We start from the raw sequence: 20,643 nt of genomic DNA on the forward strand, positions 1-20,643 counted from the left end.
GCGCTGCTGATGCTGAAAGGATGAGTAAGGAAATTCGATCAATTAGCGTGCGGACAATGTCAATATATGTGCCTGCCCCCCGGATCACCATGTGCTCATCATTTCACACACAATGGGCAAGCCATGTTGATAACATCGCTCACTCAACAATCAGCACTGCCAAGGCTGTTGGGAGGCTATTGGTGACGTGAGTGCTGGTCACACATACTTGCCTGTAGAACCCCAGCCTCTCCAGCTCTAGTGTACCTGGGTGTAAGGTGCCTCAGCAGGCTGAGGGCCTCCTGCTCAAAGCGGCTAAGCAACAATACCTGGGCTGGCCCACCCCCAGTCCTCACCCACTTGGCGGTGTTATGAGAATTATTCTCCTGGAAATGAGAAAAGAGTATTGATAAGTGATACATGTACCGTGAATCTTCTCGTGGCCGACCCACCCCAAGCCCCGTTGGCCATTGCAGGGGTGCAGTACATCCTTACCTCGCTGCTGTTGAACACTCACACAAATATGCCAGGTGTGTCCTTCCCACCCTGCACCCCCCCCAACCCCCCCACCTTGGCCACATGCTGCCTTTATCACACTTGGGAACACGCAGTTTAACCTGCTGTAGCAAGGAAGCACAATGACGTGGAGCGCAGAGGGCAGCAGATCTATCTGTGCCTTGCCACCTTGAAGATCCCCTCCCACCATCACCTTGACTTTGACATGTCCTGGAGTTCGAGCACTGCGCCTGGGTGCAGATCCTCCAGGTTGCCCTGACCACAGTCATGTGGGTCCCAGTCCACCACATGCTGCGCATGGGCAGAACCCATCTCATCACCACCCTCTCAGGCTGACCTATGCATAGGGAATGTTTGCTGGCCCACCCAGCTAATGATACATGCCATCAATGAGTCATTGCATTCAGGCCAGTCAGACATGGGCGGGGCACCGGGGGGGCAGAAGCTTATATGTTGGGTGAAGTGAATGATGCCAATATGCTACTCACCCTTCCCGTGGGCAGTGGGTTGCTAAAGCACTTGAGGCACTGGATCCATGTGAGCCACACCACGTCGTGGGAGCTCAAGACCTCTGCTACCTCCTCCCACACACGTTTTGTCAAGTGGGGTAATCTCCTCCTCCCATCCTCAGAGGTGAGCACCCTCAGCGTGCTGCCACCTCCTTGAGGAGGGCAGCAAGGCACTTGTCCAAAAACCAGGGCGCACAGTGACCACCCGCCCATATACTAAAATTGGAACGATACAGAGAAGATTAGCATGGCCCCTGCGCAAGGATGACACGCAAAATCGTGAAGCGTTCCAACTCGAAAGAGTTACACTCCTGCATAACCAGCCTGTATCTGTGTTGGTCCAAACCTCTGACCATGTACAGCAGCCTTGGAGCTGCTGCAGCTTGCCTTTTAAACAGGTCGCCGGGTTCGCCATTGAATCCGGCGGCGATTGCAGTTGCGCCACCGCCCGCCCACTTCCGCTGTCCCCAGGAGCTGCGAAACACACTGGGGGTGCCTTCTGCTCCACCACCAACACACCTCCCCACCCCCCCGCCACCCACCCAACCAGATGGAAAATTCTGCCCATAGATTTAACAGACCTCTGGCAAAGCACATCCTGGACAGTCACATTCAAAATGAGTTTCTTTCAGCTCTGTGTCCTTGCAGACAGACTTGAGGTTTACAGGCTGAAGGCTTCTCGCACTGGTTGGAGCTTAAAATGCCTCTCCCTTACACACAATCTCCTTTCTCCTTTATGCATATTTTTTCTTTGAATGTAAATTTTCAATTGTATCACCAGGCTTTTAACTTTACCTCTCCGAACAATAACATCCTTTCATCCCATCAATTTCATTCGTAAAAAATGAACACATTGCTTGGTGTCTTCTAGCTAGGTGTAAGATTTCACCCACAGCCTTGAATGGTTTCTTTTAACAAATGCAAATTTACACTTTACCTTCTACCCTCCTTACATTTATCTAACTAACATCTCAAAACTACTATACTTCAAAGCACCCAGACTTGTTGGCTTTGATCCAATTAAAACACATAAATAGACATAGAACCACTAGAACTCTATTTTAAAATAATTTCCAATAACATTATTATATCTTCTTGACACCACCTGTGATTTCCATCACAGAATGGTGGCCAATATGAATCTTTCTCTCTAAGATATTCTTCAAAGCTGAACCGCCTCCTAGAAAGATCCACCTCTACAACATTTACTGGAGATAGCCAGTATGAGAATCAGGAAACTACCAATTATTAAGCATGTGGGAGAACATCGCACCAGAGTGGCCAGATCCTCCATCTGTGGAATTGAGGTACTAGGTCCTAGGAAAGGGTGTAACACAATACATCATTGTGCAGAACATATCAGTTTTCAATACTTACTTTTCACATTGTTTATTAATATTTTCTGAATCCTTGTTATGATAATTAGAATGAGAATGAGTCAGGAAATGGAAAACAGGCCACTGTTATTTTCATTATTTTAAGCCATGCAGAGCTGGTCTGTTATAAATTGTGATAAAACCATGTACTCCTCTAGTCAATTATGCCTCAGAGTGTTGGTAATGGATGCTCTTTTTATTCTGACTTATTCCTTCCAAGCCCGTGGGAAGCCCTTTGTGCTGAGTGGTCCAAGAACACCCTTCATATTTTTGTACCAGGAGCCCTCATTATTATCGACAGGTCGCAAACATCCCAGGTGAATCAACTAAAGGTTGTGTGTGTTTGGCTGCATCTGTGCTGCTGCCTGAATTTGCTAACAGCTGCACAAATAGACAACAAATTGATGACCCCTGTCTACAGCTGGTCCTGCTGATGCTTGAGATGTGGGAGAATAAATATTAACAAATGATGTACTGCATTGTTAAACAAGCTCTTTAAGTAACTATTAATCATCCTTTGGCAAGCTCAGAAAATCTTCCCTGGACAAACCACTTCTTGCCAACCTGTGACATACAAACACCATGGAAGTGACTAATTGGTTCCTTAATAATAATGAAAAAAAACTTCAATTCTATCTGAAGATATTAGAGGGCTGTCTACAATCTCAGGGGCTCCCTTAAGCCCAGGCTGTCTGAATTTTCAGTGGACACGTTTTGTTGAACAAATTGATCTGCATCTTGCCTCCTATCAGTACGATACAGGAACCATTAGCTGTGCAGTTTCTCTAGAGCCCAGATAATTGTTCTTGTGAAAAGAAATAGTTTTGTTTTGTTGGTTTGGTAATAGGAGAAATCAAAAATATAGTGGGGCACCATGTTAGCTCCCTAAATGTTGGATGATAATATTGCATGCCAGATTTATGAGCCCCAGAAGGGTTAAATGCATATTTTGTCAGTGGTAGACTGATGCCCCAATGTCCATATTTGGTCACCATGGCAACACACTGACTAGAGACAGGGAAAATCTTTCAGAGGACTTCACGGCCCATGAAAAGTCTAAATAATTGCTTTCTCTTGTCTCGGGAGACAGCCTTGAAAGACCACGAGTGACGCAGACTGTGATGTTAAATAATGACACAAACGAGAACACCTTAGGAATTTTACATCAGCCTGATTAATGTTTCATTCATTCTGATTTCCCTGATGTTATTATTAGATTTGAATGAGTGACAAAAAATAGGAATGATGCAGACGGGTGTTTGGATGTTAGCAAGGGAGCTCATACTCAATACACTTTAATAATGCACATGGGTTGCTGCCAAGGGTGAACCTATCTCATGCATTTTAATTAAAAATTTGAAATCATGTCCATATCCCCTAGCAGCTATTAATCAGCGCTTTGAAATATGGACAATGTCTGTTTACAGGAGAGGAATACAGGGGAGATGCAAGGCACAGTTCAACAGGCACCCCCAAAAAAGCATCTTTAAATCTGACTCATTCTATACTAATGCTGCAGCTTTCAGAAATACACCACAGTAAAAGCCAAATTAAAAAATGAGCAAGCAAATTGCTCTCTTATGTATATAATACCTCTTTAGGTTACTTACAGTGCTTTCAATACTCTAATGATACTCATATCTGTGTAAAGGCTCAAAAATTGTCAAAATAACAGTGAGATTAATAAGGCTGACTGTTATTTAAGTGCAAATGCCACAGTAACTTCAGGCAAGGACAGGCGCATGATGAAACACTGAAATCAAGCAGTTGCTGTTCGAGATCCAGTGCTCAGAAGACTTAAATCCCTCGCTGTGGCATTATCTGTTCATTCTTGCAGTGACTTGACACAAAAAAGTTTTCTAAAAGTCTAAGTGCGCAAGGACAGCTCTAATTAACAAGAGATGTTGTTGTTGACCTGTTACAGGAGTTTCTGGGCCATAGCATCTCAGCTTACCTTGCCCTGCCTGTTTGATTCTGTTCTGATTTCTTAGGATTCACATTGCACTGCATTTCTCCATCATGTGCGTACAGTTTTCATTCACTTCTTGGTCTTTAGCATAAATTCATTGGTTTTCTAGCCTGTGTTGAAATTGATTGGAGCAGCGCGTGCAGAATAAGCTGCCCATACCAGACTCAGAGTGTCACATGTTTGATATGTTTTTAACACATCCTGGCATTTTTGTTTCATGAACACTAACACTTTATTATTTTGGCCACAAAATTCAGCACTGTAGCATCACTGGAGCGGGCCTACAGAAGCTGGTGGCCCTCAAAATGGAGTGCATAGTGCACCTGGCCTCTTCCACTGCAACTCACATGGTGGCCCATACGCCGGAAGCATTAGCAGTGGACACACTGTGATATCAAACAGCCTTTCAGACTCCCAGATCCAACTTGACCATGCATTCAGCTGCATTCAGGATGCCCCACCAGTGTTATTTAAAGAACCAATCATCCAACTTGCAGGTGAGGGGAGTCCTACAATACTGACTGGAATGTGTCTTCAAACCAATGCTGATCTACTGCATCCTCCACAGCCTCAATATTGTGTGTAATCCCATTCAGCAAGAGTCTTTAGGGAGTCCTTTTCCTACCCGAACCACAGCCAGGAGCATACAAACATACGAATGCAGGAATTAGGAGCATGGGGTAGGCCACTGGGCCTCTATAGCCTACTCTGACATTCAATAAGATCATAGCTGATTTGATTGTAACCTCAACTCCGCATTCCCACCTACCCCCAATAACCTTCCACCACTTTGCTTATCAACAACCTATCTATCTATCTAGCAGTGTCTGAGTCACCTCTGATAAAAGGTGTTCACAGAACTGTGCCACCTCCTTCAGCAGGGCTTGCAACCTCACAGTAGGGCAAGGACAGCATTGCCAGTGGTTATCAAGGTTACCATCACTCTGAACTGATCCTTCTGCTCAGCTAATCCTTTCTGGTGAATATGGGCCACATTTCCCACCTTTCCCAGTTTGCAGTCCATTTGTCCAAGGAACCTTCCATTTCAGATGGAGATGAGGTGGAATTTCTTGACTGAGAGGGTGGTTAATCTTTGGAATTTTCTACCCGAGAGAGCATTGGAGGCCAGGTAATTGAATATATCCGAGGCTGAGTTAAACAGATATTTGTTCTACAAGCAAGCCAAGGGTATGGGGGTCAAGAAGGAAAGTGGAGTTGAGGCCATGATAAGGTCAGACATGATCTTATTAAATGGCAGAGATGGCTGGAGGGGCTAAATGATCTATTCCTGCTCCTATTTCTTATGTTCAATAATATCTCTGAAATCAGTCTTTCAAACTCCCTGCAATGTTTTAGAACGAACCACTAAAAACATCCTTTCAACTTTTAAAGAGCCTTTTATAGATGAACAATGTTTGACCTTAACTATCTTCAGGTAATTGAGTTAATATCCCTTCAATAATACCAATCAAATCCATGTCACCTAAATCATTTTAAAGGAAAGAATGCAACAGAATTGTACAAGATTGTCTTAGAAATTGTAAATGTCAGGCTAACTTTTTCTATGTCGAATTTCTCACGGAAGTACTTGCAATGGAATGCCATAGTTACTAATAATTTAATCTCAAGGACTTTAAAATAAGAGTGTAATTGGAAATCACAAGATTTTAATTCTCAATGTAGATTTTAATAGGAAATGGAGATTTTACAGCGCAGTGGAGATTTTATTGCACAATGTAATTAGTAATCTTAAGATTTTAATAATATTGGCTATAGGGTCAGGGAAAAAAACTATTTATCATCTGCTGGATTCAGGTGCACATCATCCAATATTAAACCAGTGAGGTGGAAAGAGTTAAAATCTCTCACAAATGTCATTTTTCTTTGAATAGAGGATAAAGCATCCATCAATGTCAGAGGCATTGTCATTGGCTTTATTAGCACTCTAGGATGAGTGAAATTTTCTAAAAATCTCCTTAAATACAGTATTCCTCACCCATAGTTGGCTGAGTTGATCCAAATTTAAAAGCTTCCATAGAATGATGAAGTGGCCAAACTCTGATCCCTTTGATTATTCGGTTTAACTCGACCTCCGCCTTAGGAGTGATTCAATCAAATGTGCCCAAGCAATAAAAGGAAGCTGGAATGATGATTCAAATTAGGTGGGTGAACTTTTGATTCTTCAGTTGGAAGCCCGTGCATAGTTACTACTGCTACACACTTACCATCTGTTTTGAGCTCTTATTTGTGTTGGCTACCCTGGGGAGAGGCTGGGAATTACAGGGTAATTTGGTGAAATTCAACCTGCACTGAAAACTATAAGCTCTTTTACCCACCCTTCCTCCCACTCCCCATTAAGGAGTTAGCTATTTAATAACCATCCAGTTTTGAGCAGACAGGGTGATGTATTGAGGCAGAGAGGTTAGGAAATAAATTTTAGAGCACTGATGGCCCTGTTGCCAATACTGGAGGGAGAATAGTGGAGAAAGTGTGTATCATTCGGAGATTTGGGACTGAGATGTAGGGCTGGAGAGGATGGCAGAGGAACAGTGGAGCAAGAGGGCTGAGGGGTTGGATTTTAAAATCAACATGCTGGCCGATGGAAGGCAGCCAAGGCTACTCAGGGCAGGGGATATTGATGTACAAGTTTAGATATGAACGGTGGGGTTCTGATTTAGTGAAAGTCTCTACCTCTCGGGTAGGGCTGAGGAAACCAACCAGGACAACATTGAAGAGATGTAATATGGCGAGGAAGATCTCAGCAGTGGAAAGGCTTAGGGTGTAGGGAGGCAATATTTCAGAGCTGGCAGTCAGTGTTCTTTCCAATGAACTGGGTGTAGGGCTTGAAGTTCAGCTCAGGATTATGCACAAAACCAAAAGTCATGGCTTCAGTCAGGAGGAGATGAATGGAGCCAAATGAGATGACTTTTAGCTTTGTCACAGGTTGGATTATCAAATGTGGTCAGAGAGAGAAATATTTTTACATTGGTTTTAGTTTAATTGATATGGCCCAAACATACAAACAAAGCTAAGTAACTGGGAGGAAAGGACACACCTGTCTTTAAAGCCTGCTTCATATTCATGTCTGGAGCATCATGACTAAACACTTCTTACCACTACCAAGCCAGCAGTGTAATCAACTGGGAGAGGCAAAAAACACAGAAAAACCCAAAACCAATAAGGGAAAAATTTCTCTTAACGCAGTCCAGGGGGCCACATGGACCAAATGTTATCTGTAAAGCCACTCACCTCCAACATAGTGTGATCTCTACCCCCTGTCAAGAACCATGCTGGCTCCCTCTTGAAGGCAAGCACAGAGTCAATGCATACTGCAGTAGCTGGGAATGTATTCCAGGAACTCACTACTCTCTGGAAAAGAAGAACTGCCTTACATCTAGTCCATTCCTACTCTTACATGGTTTAAACACATGTCCCCTTGTCCTCCCTAAGCTGTTAAACTGGAACGGTTAATTAATAGAGATGCTATCCGACCCTTTCATTATTTCACAAAGAGCTATCAGTGTAGCCCACCTGTGGATTACCAATCACACCCTGTGTCAGGCAGGATCCAGGCGGTTTTCTGACGAATAAGCAACCTGGGACATTTCAACTGCCCAGCCGCCCGGGGTGGGTAGAAGAATGACAATTCTGAATGACTGTGGCCAGTGCTTTCCAACACCATGTGAGGAAATCTTCATTTATCTATACCTGAATGTCTGCCGATATTATTTAATTAATGAAGACAACCTGCAAGAACAAGAAACTGTGAACACTCTGCAAAACAAGAAGGCCCTGCGACAGCAATGTGTCAAAGCAGCCGCTGATTCAGAACCTTGGGCTATTGTACCATCAACCTGCTAACATCTAGCAACATTTTCTGAATGAGTGTACATATTTGACCTTTCAGGAACAGCACATTTAATATTTAACATATAGAAGTCATTTATAGGTTTACAGGTGGACTGATTTGATCATCATTGACCTATATACAAATGGATGCTGAAAGACAGAAATTTATGAACTCCTCAGGCTTAACTAACCAATATTCTGTATTATCTGCACCCACAAGTTCAGTAAGCAAAAGATGCCTGAATGTTTGCCCTCAGCTGAAGTATTCTACATTTCATTGCAATTTCCTTTGATTCTAATATCACAGATACAAAAAAGTTATAATTGCACTCAGGATTCATTTCCATGTGGAAATTCCACACTTCCACCGGCCACCTGTGTATCAGATCTAATATACTTGCCGTGGAGCATACCATTGATAAATAAGAGGTTAAATCTGCAAAGGCATAACATCGCAGGAGATGAGAGAAAAGATGTTCAGTGTTCTAGAATGTTCCATCAATGGAAACAAAACCAAAGTGGTCTGTCCTGTGATCTTGAACAGAGGTTGCACAGATGCTTGCACTGGAGTGCTGTGTTTGGCTGCAATAGAGAGCTTCAGTCAGAGTTTGGTGACTGAGGAATTTTAAGGGTTAAACTAAGGGTTAAATTCTATCTAAAGTCTAGTCTCTCTTTAGCAATTAACTAAAAGTTGCTGTTGGGGTTGGAAGAAGGTGAGTTTTAGTCCAGCCTTAAAACAGGGCTCATATAGGATCAGCTTGCAGCTGCAACAAGTTAATTAGATAACTGGCTTAATCAGGTTTTCAGAGGCTAGGTTCAGCAAGTATAAAAGTAGGCTATCTTATAATGCTGACTGTCTGCACTGACGTGCTGTGTTTGGCTGCAGTCAAGTGCTTTAGTTGGCATTTGGTTACTGAGGGGGTTTGGGGAAGAGGTGCTCCTTTGTTTTTCTACCTTTGCTCAGAAAGAATGGTGGTGGCCTTTGTAAATAAGAACTAATGAGTAAATTAGAAAAGTGTAATATTTTCAAAGTTCTTATACTTGGTTTTAACTGTGAAGCACCAGGAATAATAAACATAATAAAGTAATATAAATAATCCAAATGAGAAGAAAGTTAATGTAAGGGAAGTAGAGTTAAGACATGGCAGGGCAACTCAGTCAAGTGGAATGTGTGTCCTGTAATATGTGTGAAGTCATGGAAATTACTGGTGTCCTAACTGACCACATGTGCAGGAAATGCAGTCAGCTGCAGATACTTGAGTTCTGAGTTTCAGAGCTCGAGTGGCGGTGGATTCACTGTGGCCCATCCATGAGGCTGAGAGCTAAATGGATTGCATGTTCAGAGAGGTGGTCACACCACAACTTAAGGGCCTGGAGACAGAGAGGGAATGGGTGACCGCCAGACAGTCCAAGAGAAGTAGGCAAGTGGTGCAGGAGTCACCTAGGGTCCCGCGCAGAAATTGGTTTTCTGTTTTGGAAGATGATAAGGGCACTGGTTCTCCAGAGGAGTGCAGTCAGAGTCAAGTTTGTGGCACCACTTGTGGCTCAGCTGTACAGGAAGGGAGGAAGAAGGAAGAGCTATTATGATCAGAGATTCATTGGTTAGGGGATACTGGTGCCAGGGTCAAGGATGTCGCAGAGAGGCTGCAGGACACTCTTCTGGGGAGGGTGATCAGCCAGAGGTCGTGGTCCACATTGCTACCAATGACTTAGGTAGAAAGGGGGATGTGGTCCTGCAATCAGAATTTAGGGGGCCAGGTAGAAAATTAGCAAGCAGGACCTCTGATGTAGTCACCTCTTGACTGCTCCCAGTGCCATGTGCCAGTGAGTACAGAACTAGGAGGATAAGACAGATGAAAGTATTGCTGGAAAGATGGTGCATGAGGGAGGGCTTTAGATTCCTGAGACACTGGGCCTGGCTCTGGGGGCACTTGTACAAATCATATGGGTTGCACATGAACAAAGCTGGAACTGAGTTCCTTGTGGGGCGTTTTGCTAGTGCTGTTGGGAAGGCTTTAAACTAACTCAGCAGGGGTGTGGGAACCAAAGGAAAATATTAGAGAGGAATACCAGGGTGCACAAAATACTGGGAGGGACAGATAGTACTAGTATAGAGAATAGTAAGTTAATAGGTAAAGTCAGGGTAAGGGAGAAAGTAACAAAATCTAAATCAGGGTTACTATGCATGTATGTGAATGCACGGAGTATGGTAAATTAGATTGGGGAGTTACAGGCACGGAATACTATGTGGAAATATGATGTTGTTGCGATAACAGAGACCCGGCTCAAGGAAGGGCAGGACTGGGTGTTAAATATTCCTGGGTACAAGGTGTTCAGAGGAGATAGGAAAGGAAGGAAAGGAGGAAGGATGGCAATATCGGTTCAGGAGAGCGTTGCAGTGCTGGAGAAAGAGGATGTCCCTGAAGGTTCAAGGATAGAAGCAATTTGTCTAGAGCTAAGAAACAAAAAAGGTGCAATTACATTGCTCGGTATAGTTTATAGACTGCTAAATATTGAGAAGGACATAGAAGAACAAATCTGCAGGGAAATTAGAGTTGCAAGTATTATAGAGTAGTTATAATGGGTGACTTTAATTACCTAAATGTAGACTGGGGCAGTGGTACTGTAAAGGGTGGAGAGGGGCAAAAGTTCATAGATTGTGTTCAGGAGAATTTTCTACAGCACTATGTGTTCAATCCAACAGGAAAAGTTGCACTGTTGGACCTGGTTCTTGGATAAAGTGGGCCAAGAAGATCAAGTGTCAGTGGGGAACATTTAGGAGATAGTGATCATTGTATTATATGTTTTAGGATGATAGAAAAGGATGATAGGCAATCAACAGTAAGAATAATTAACTGGACAAGAGCAGACTTTGATGGGGCAAAAATGGAGCTGGGCCAGATAGACTGGAATGAAAGATTAGCAGGAAAATCTGCAGCTGAACATTGGGCTATCTTCAAAAAGGAATTGGTTCGGGCACAGTCAAGGTATATTCCATTGAAAGGAAAATGTAGGACAAACAAATCCAGAGCTCCTTGGGTGAAAAAGGAGATTGACATTAAGATAAAGAAGAAAAAGCATGCTTTTGACAAGTGTCAGGTAGAAAATACAATTGAGAACCAAGAGGAATATAGAAGCTTCAGAGGGGAGGTGAAAAGGGGTATTAGAGAAGTGAAGAGGGATTATGAGAAAAGACTGGCAGCCAACACAAAGGAGAATCTCAAAGTCTTCTAAAGGCATATAAATAGTAAAAGGGTGGTAAAAGGAGGAGTAGGGCTGATTAAGGATCTGAAAGGGAATTTACACATGGACAAAGGGACCATGGCTGAGGTATTAAATGAATACTTTGCATCTGTCTTTGCCAAGGAGGTAGATGCTACCCAGGCCATGGTGACAGACAAGGAAACTCTGTCACTAGAAAGGTTCAAAATTGATAAGGAGGAAGTCCTAAATAGACTGTTAGTACTTAAAGTTGACAAGGCACCGGGGCTGGATGAGATGCATCCAAGGCTTTTGAAGAAGTGAGAGTAGAAATTACAGGGGCACTAGCCATAATCCTTCAGTCTTCCCTAGACTCAGGGGTGGTGCCAGAGGACTGGAGAATTGCAAACATTACGCCCTTGTTCAAAAAAGGTTGTAAGGATAAGCCCAGCAATTACAGATCAGTCGGTTTAACTTTAGTGGTGGGCAAGATTCTAGAAACAATTATTTGGGATAGAATGAATAGTCACATGGGAACACATGGGTTGATAAGGAAGAGCCAGCATTGATTTCTAAAGGGGAAATCGTGTTTAACTAACTTGCTGGAGTTTTTTTGAAGAGGTAACAGAAGAGGTCAATGAGGGTCAAGCTGTTGTGGGGCACATGGACTCTGAAAATGCATTTGACAGAGTGCCACACAACTGACTTGTAAGAACAGTTATTGCTCATGGAATAAAAGGACAGTAGCAACGTGGATACAAAATTGGCTGAAAAATAGGAAGTAGAGAGTAATGGTCAATGGATATTTTTCGGGCTGGAGGAACAATTGTAGTGGAGTTGATGTTCCTGATATATATTAATGATCTAGATCTTGGTATGCAAGTGACAATTTCAAAGTTTGTGGATGATACGAAGCTTGGGGACATTCTGAGCTGTGAGGAGGATGATGTGGAACTTCAAGAGGACATAGACAAGTTGGTGGAGTGGGCAAATAGGTGACAGATGAAGTTCAATGTGGAGAAGTATGAGGTAATGTATTTTGGTAGGAAGAACATGGACAGACAATCTGAAAAAAAGGGTGAAATTTTGAAGGAGGTGCAAGAGCAGAATGACTTGGGTGTATATGTGCATAGCTCATTGAAACTGGCAGGACAGATGGAGAGGGCAGTTAATAAAACATATAGTATCCTGGGCTTTATTAATAGGGGCATAGAGTACCAGAGCAGGGAGGTTATGCTGAATTTATATAAGACACTCATTAGACCTCAGCTGGAATTTTGTGTACATTTCTGGGCACTATATTATAAGAAGAATGTAAACACATTGGAGAGACAGTGCAGAAGAGGTTTACAAGATTGGTTCCAGGAATGAGTAACTTTATCTATGAGGATAGGTTAGTAAGGTTGGGACTGTTCTCCCTGGAGAGAAGAAGGTTGAGAGAAGATTTGATAGAGATGTTCAAAATCATGAGGGGGCTGGACAGAGTAGATAGGGAGAAGATGTTCCCACTCATAAGAGGATCAAGAATTAAAGAGCACAGATTTAAAGTGATTTGCAAAAAAAGCGAATGTAACGTGAGGAAAAAACATTTTCACACAACGAGTGATTTGGGTCTGGAATGCACTGCCTGGAAGTGTGGTGGAGGCATTCAAGAAGCTATGGGGAAAAGGCAGGGCAACGGCACTGGGTCAGAATGCTCATTTGGCAAACCGGTGCAGATATGATGGGCCAAATGGCTTCCATCTGTGCCATTAAGATTCTGTGAGATGTAATCATCCACTTTCGAATTCAAAGAGTGCCAGAGTGACCCGGAGGGCAGGGAGTGCCAGAGTGATCTTGGGGTGAGAACGTCAGCTCGATGGAGGGGGAAAAGTGTCAACTGGTGGAATATAATGTAGCCTGCTACAGGATATCTGTGGCCATGGAATCTTGTTGGGGGCCTGACTTTGGGAACTAGGGGCAAAATCCCACGGGCATCAGGGAGGCAGCATGGCGACAATGGATTATGTAAGCAGCAGGAAGGCAATTGAGATTGTTAAAAAATGTAATATAACTGTGAATGGAATTGAATGCTGCTCTCCAAATTTAACGAACGGTCAATGGGAATCAAAGGCCACCAAATCTCCAATGATTGAAAGGTGACTGTTTCCTGGCCAGGTCTCAGACTCTTAGCAGAAGGTCAGCCATTTTGTAGCTGTCTTCCACAGGAGTGCAAACTTTTGCCAAAAGGACAGTGGAGGCCAGAGAACATGTGAAGCTGAGGGGCACCTCTGAGGGGCAGAGCTATAAAGGGAAGGGGCAGCTGAGGGGCAACAGCTGGACATTGAAGCCAAGGACAGCAGCCAGTCAGCGACGTGTCATCCAAAGGTGGGGCTCATCTGCACAGACATTCTGAATCCACAAGCAGTGGTGCAATGGAAGGTATGCCAAGCACCAGAATCACAGAGGCCGATGCAGCAGGAGCAGCAAGAGGGGGAGGCCTTGGCTGGAAGGCCACAATAGAGTGCCATGGGGGATGTAGAGCAGGGGAGAAGCCAAAGACGGATCATGCTGTGTACCAGTATCTTCAGAAGTCGCATGAATTGCTGCCGTTGTGGAGCGCCAGTCCTAGAGAAGACTGCACCTCTCAAGGGAGTCCTTTGTTAAGCATAATCATGGACCAAACCAATGGAAATCCATGATCAATGGCACCCTCTCAGGGCATGGTACCTGGAGGAGGTGTGCCTGCTTCCCGGAGAGCAGTCATGATGCACATGTGCTTTGTCACTCCCAGCTGCCGCAGTTGTTTGAGTCCTTCGGATGTCTCCTTAGATGGATCTGTAGTGACAGGGGTTGCCCTCTGAAGACATGGCTACTGATTCTGATGAAGAACCCTTGTACTGAAGCTGAGAAATGGTACAATGCCTGCCATGGGTTGACCCGGGCAATGATCAAACAGACAATAGGCCTGCTCAAGATGAGATTCCATTGCCTGGACTGTTCCATAGAAGCTCTGCAGCATCACCCAGTGAAAGTTTTCAGGATTATTGTCATTTGTGGCACTCTTCACAATCTCGCGCAATAGGGGACATGGAGGAGACTCACTCCACTTCTGAAGAGAAGGATGTGGAGAAAGAGGCAGAGGAGACAGAGCAGCAATATCAGCTGCCTATACCAGAAACCAGAGCCTTGGAGATACGCAATAGGGAGGCTCGTGACAACTTTATTCATAGTCGCTTCCAGCAGGCATCAGGACCCTGAGGTGGCTGTCACACATCACAACAGGCCCGAGTTCCCCCACATCTCATCGAACATAAACTTAACACCGTCCATTGCCTAGCCTCAGCAAACTTAATGCCCCATACATGAAGATGTCCACACTCCACCCACCTTCACCCCTACAAACAGATAAATAAGGGTCCAAGGGTTATCAGAGCCATTCAGCAGCTACAAGACAGTGAATGAAGAATGTAGAAATAAAGGTACGAACACAGTTTAATGTAACACTGCAACTATTAATTGTTAATGGTTAAGGTTAAAAGACACCTTAAAAGACACAAGCCATGCCACTCTGATATGACCTTGGCGGCCATGCTCTGGGTGGTCGAGGCAGGGAGGGCCCTGACAAGCTGAGGAGCTCTTGCACATATAAGAACAATTTTGAGTTTATCACAGCAGGTTGCTGTTGTGGCCACTGATGCATCCTGGTCCTCCTTCTCAACATTTTTCCAGCTTGGAGCTGAAGGCTGGTGTTCTGACCTGCATGGTGCATCCTCTCCGCTGCACATTCTAAACCAGCCAGAAACCCTGGGACCACAGCAGGCCAGTCCGGATGGCGTTTCAAAATGGTGCCAGCGCCTGTGCTGCCATCAGCTGATGCCAGGATTTCCATCTTCCTTCCTGCCTCTGACACTTGGACGAGTCCCATGCCTCCACCTCATTAATTGGCCAGCTGCCACGTGATCGCATTCAGCCAGCCGCTTCCAGGTTCACTGCCAGGGCCCACATTATTGACATTTAATTCGGCACACTCTCTCTGATCTCCCCCCTTCAAGGTTGTGGATTAGTAGGATTGCTCAGGCACCACCTTGAGTGAGTGGCTGTAGCTCCGTGAAGCATTAACCTCCCACCAGCCATGCTGCAGCCACTGGGGTAGCAGTGCGTAGGAGCACTAGGGCTGACAAAGACACACAGAAGACAGATGCTAAGCGAATACACAGGGGGGAATGGTTCATTTATGTTATATAATTTTGAGTTGATGGGTAAAAATGTCAATGTTTTTGTGGGTGATTTTTCTTGTTGGATGGTGGCCAAGGGGAAGCTGCGATGGTGCGTCTCAAATGGATGTAACGGTGGGGAATTGTCGGTCCATTGTGGTTAGGGGAAGCAGTTTTACTGAGCGTGCATTCTCTACCAGACCATCCAGAGCGAAGGATTTCGAGGTGCATCCTCATGACCCCCTCCTCCTGCCCTTGCTGAGGTGGCCTCCATATGTATGGAGGCAATGGCTGCACTCTCATGGTGACAATGTTAAAGGGGATGCATCAAACTACTGCAAACTCCCGAACCTGCTCCACCGTGCACTGGAGGTTCTCCCACAACCGCCCCCCACCGACTGGTCAACACCATGGAATCATTACTCAATTACCTGCTCCATGATGTTTCTTTTGTCTCCATGGCTCCCATTATACACCCGCTGTTCTTGCATGGTGCAAGGAGTCATCAGTCATAATTACAGAGGATGGCCTTTGTCTCCATGCAGCCAGCCTCTGATTCTCCATGGAGATCCAAATTCGTTGGATATGGCTAACAGGAGCAGGAAGAATGCATCCAGGCTAGCAGGTATTCACTGACATGATGTACAGATGTTAATCTCAAAACCACTTTAGAAGGCAAAATTAATTCATCAAGCTGACGATGTTTGTAAGCCCAGAATGTTACCCATCAAAATACCTTTGTAAGTTAATGGGTTTTTCAGAAACCTAGAAGGTGGAATTGATAAAAGATTCAAGTTATGACAATCAAAAGTGGCAGGGGTGGTGAAGGGTTGGTTGCATCAGTCATTGTTACAGGTGTGATCTTTAGGGACAGAGAGTGCAACTTGCAAGGATAACCACGGGTGGGAGTGATCACTGGCATGGGTGGTACAGATTTCCCTGAGTGATCGACAGGGTGAGTACTGAAGAAATTAAGGTGAGTTAAAGAGAATAGCATTTGTGGGTCCTGATTGAAATTGAAGGGAACAGTGTACTTGCATTTGTATGTTATCCATGGTACAATTAACAATTAAAAAATATACTGAGTTGTGAGCCTTGGCCATTTTCTCTCAACCAGAAGAGTTTGTGTTGGACTTTAGAATTAGATTACAAGAAGACGGCACAGGTCCACTTACCCACTCTGACGTACAGTTTTCAACAACGCATTATGAAACATTACTTGAAATTTGATTTCTTTTACAGGAACTAAACAGAAATGCTGAATATGATCGCCAAATTATGGGTTAAAATTACCAAAAAAGACCATGTAAAAAGAACAGAATTTGATCTGTCACCAGGGTACATTGGGCCTAACTAGAATTGGATCTAATTGCAGATACTGCCCACAGAATAAAGGTAAAAGACTCAAACAAAATGCATGTTATCACACTGCCACTGGTGATCAAGGTGTCTTATGGTTATCGTTAATTTTTCAAAAGGGTTAAGAGCAGGCACTGGGCATTTTATTCTATTCAGAAATGGGCATAAATTGTTTCTGCTTCCACAAACTCTAAGGGCAGAATTTTACAGCCCCGTTTCGGCAGAGACAGGGCTGTAAAATGTGGCGAGCCATTATAGACCCCATCGATGACATTGGGAATGTAAAATCCTGCAGTCGTAAAATTCTGCCCTAAATCTTTCTTTCCATTTTCCTCTGGGCTTGTGCAAATGGGAATTCATTTGGACTGAATCTTTCCCATGACCAGGGTTGCAAATTTCTGGTAATCAAATATGGCAAGTTGTGATTTAATACAAAACTAAGGAGATGAGGAAGAAATGTGCCCATCAAGTTCATCCTTCCACGGAAGCTTGCAATTTCCACCCAAACCCCCAACCCCAATCCCCAACTCAACATTTGAAATAATGTGAAATTATTCAAATGGTGACTAGGCTGGGGTGGGTGGGGAATTATAAATGTTTACTGAAGCAAAAGGATGGTCAAACAGTCTCCTCACTACCCCTTATTTCCTTAAGGGATGGCGGGATTGTCTTGTGAGGAGAGATTGAGGAATTGCCTGTATTCTTTGGAGTTTCGAAGGATGAGAGGTGATCTCATTGAAACTTACAAAATTCTTGCAGGACGAATCAGGGTAGATGTGGACATGATGTATTCCCTGGCTGATGAGTCCAGAACCAGGGGACACAGTCTCAGAATAAGGGGCAGGCCATTTAAGACTGAGATGAGGAAGAATTTCTTCACTCAGAGGGTGGTGAATCTTTGGAGTTCTCTACCCCAGAGGACTGTGGAAGCTCAATTGTTGAGTATGTTCAAGACAGAAATCGATACAATTCTGGAAATTAATGACATCAAGGAATATGGGGATAGTGTGGGAAAAATGGCGTTGAGGTAGATGATCAGCCATGGTCTGTTTGATGGCGGACCAGGCTCGATGGGCTGAATGTCCCGCTCTTGGTCCCATGTTCCTATATATCTAATGATGTGGAGAGACAGGAGAAGTGGGAGTTGTTCTTACAGCAGAGAAGATTACAAGGAGATTTGATAGAGGCATTCAGAATCACAAATGGTTTTGATAAAGTAAATATGGAGAAACTGTTTGCAGTGAAGGAGAGTCAATAACCAGAGGACACAGATTTAAGGTGACTGGCAAAAGAATCAGATGTGACATGAGGAACCATTTTTTTTTAATGCAGTGAATTGTTGTGATCTGGAATGCATGCTTGTAGCAGATTCCATAGCAACATTCGAAAGAGAATTGGATAAACACTTGAAGGGAAAACATGTACAGGGATTTGGGGAAAGAGCAGGACATTGAGATTAGTTAAAGTTATACCAAAAAGCCAGCACAGGCACAATGGGCCAAAGGACCTGCTTTCTGCATTTTGTGGTCCTGATTCTATGATATTTGCAAATAAGAACAAATAGAATTTGCCTTACTTGGCTGATGCAAAACAATGGTCCTGTTCATAGGGCAAGATTCCAGAGCAACAGCAGGACTGTTACATTCCCTGAAGAGCACATATAAGAACAATTTTGAGTTTATCACAGCAGAAATAATTTATACCCCTTCCAGAATAAAACAGCAAGTGCATCTTAGCCATTTTGATTAATAGTGGCAGTTATGCACATCTAACATCATGGCATGACATTGACAAAATGGTCATTTATTGCAATGGTAATATTGAACAAAGTCCTTGACAACAAACAGTACAGCTGCATAAATTTCTAGCTGCTGCTTTAGTATCTCAAGGCCCAAGGGAACACGTGAAAGTAAGGTTGCTGCTCTCCAAAGCCACCGCAGTATAGCAGCAGTTTATTGTAAATGAGAAAAGCACACTTCAGTTCACCATCACCAGGATGAACAATGAAAGATATATGCCTTGTGCTTAAAAGTAATTTGCTGAATGAGCATAGATTAATTGTAACACTGCAAATATAGATGAGATTACACCACGAGTAAAGTCCATGTATTAAAACAGACTACACCATCATTTCAATCAACTAGGAGAAAACCCTTGACAACAGTTGAAGGGAATGGATTCTACAGCAGTTTGTTCAACATACAAAACCATAAAGGATAAAAATGAGAATAGTTTGATGCTTTAATAAATTATAAGGTTAGTTCTCCTTAGAATCCAATCCTTAGAATCCAGGGACAGAATTTTACATTCCTCCAGTGCATTTGCAGGCTGAGGGGCCCATAAGATTCTTAAGGTACCTTTGCTCCCCTCTGCCCACCTACCTCTGCCCTTGCCCCAGTTGTGGCTCTTAAGTGGCCAATTAATGGACACATAAGGGCACTTCACACCCCATTCTTTGGTGAACAGATTGGTGACAAGGGGGAGAGGTTAGCTTTATGGGATCTCAGGCAGCAAAGAGCCTCCTTCAAGGGCCCCCTTTTCTGATTGGGTTCCCCCCTCCAAGGTCTGCCTTCCCCCGCCTGGGTGTCCCCTCCCCTGCCCTGACCTTTGCAACCCATCCCCTTGTCCAGCTCCCACCCGTGGAGTCTCCTGTTCTGGTCCCACAGGCTGCAGCGGCCTCTGTCCCCCACCACACCCCCATCTCACACATAGCTTTTGGCTCCTTGATGTCTGGGATTGGATGCAGCTCCAGCACTGTTCCCGGTCGGATTGGCCAGCAACTCTCGGAGGCGGACTTTCTCCCCAGAGGGGATTGGAAGGCATGTCTCCAGCCAATTAATTCTCCTCAGTGCATTAAATGGCTGCAGAGCAGCTGCCCAGAGTAGGGGTGAGTTCAAAGGGAAACCCTGCCACCCAATAAATTCTGCCCCACAAATACCCCCACATAGATTTTTGGGGGAATGACAGCAGATAAATTTGTTTCAAAAGACAGGCATTTTGAAATTTAGGAAAGTAACAAAATATCACCTAGTTTTCATAACATGCTTGCACTTGTCAGTATATCAACAATTTCTTCAGTCATCAGCACTGTTCCTTTAAAATTTAGGGCAGAATTTCCCAGTCAGGAAAAGGCATATTCCGGAGTGTGGAGGTTGGGAAAGTTCCAGAAATCGATGCTGGGTCAGGACCCATATTTGATGTTGCCCTCTTGCAGATATCTCTGAGGCAGGTCATGATTCACAGAATCACAGAGTTGTTATAGTGCAGAAGAAGGCCATTCAGCCCATCATGCCTGCGCTGGCTCTCTGAATAAGCAATTCCCTTAGGACCCCTCCCACACCTTCTCCCTGAAACTGTGCAAATTCTTCCTCATCAGATAACAGCGAGGAACTGTGGGTTTGTGGTCGTGGGGTTACGGGAAAGCAATTGAGGTGGTTAAAAAGGCAAAAAGCCTTTTGACCATGAATTCCTTCTTTCCCAACAGCTTGTGGCTTCCCCGCTGTGTTTGCACCTTACTAGTGTCACCATGGAGGGTGCACAGCGGGTAGAGTTTCTTCACTGAGACCAAAAATTTTTGAAAGCTTTCATCAGTTACACAGAAGAGCTCTAGTCATGTGCATTGAGAGGTTGCTGTTCAAAGCATTTCTCTCAGAGAGTGCTATCCTTGCTCGACAGCTGAGTGGCAATTT

The 20,643-nt window shown here is 44.1% G+C and overlaps 1 non-coding gene across 1 annotated transcript; it reads left to right on the forward strand.

The window, feature by feature from the left end:
• Positions 1 to 1,192: 1,192 nt before the first annotated feature.
• Positions 1,193 to 1,303, forward strand: LOC121282712. The gene has a single exon (XR_005944127.1). It is a non-coding gene; the product is annotated as a U6 spliceosomal RNA (small nuclear RNA).
• Positions 1,304 to 20,643: the final 19,340 nt, after the last annotated feature.

Source organism: Carcharodon carcharias, chromosome 9, assembly GCF_017639515.1.
Source record: "Carcharodon carcharias isolate sCarCar2 chromosome 9, sCarCar2.pri, whole genome shotgun sequence".
Classification (NCBI taxonomy): domain Eukaryota; kingdom Metazoa; phylum Chordata; class Chondrichthyes; order Lamniformes; family Lamnidae; genus Carcharodon; species Carcharodon carcharias.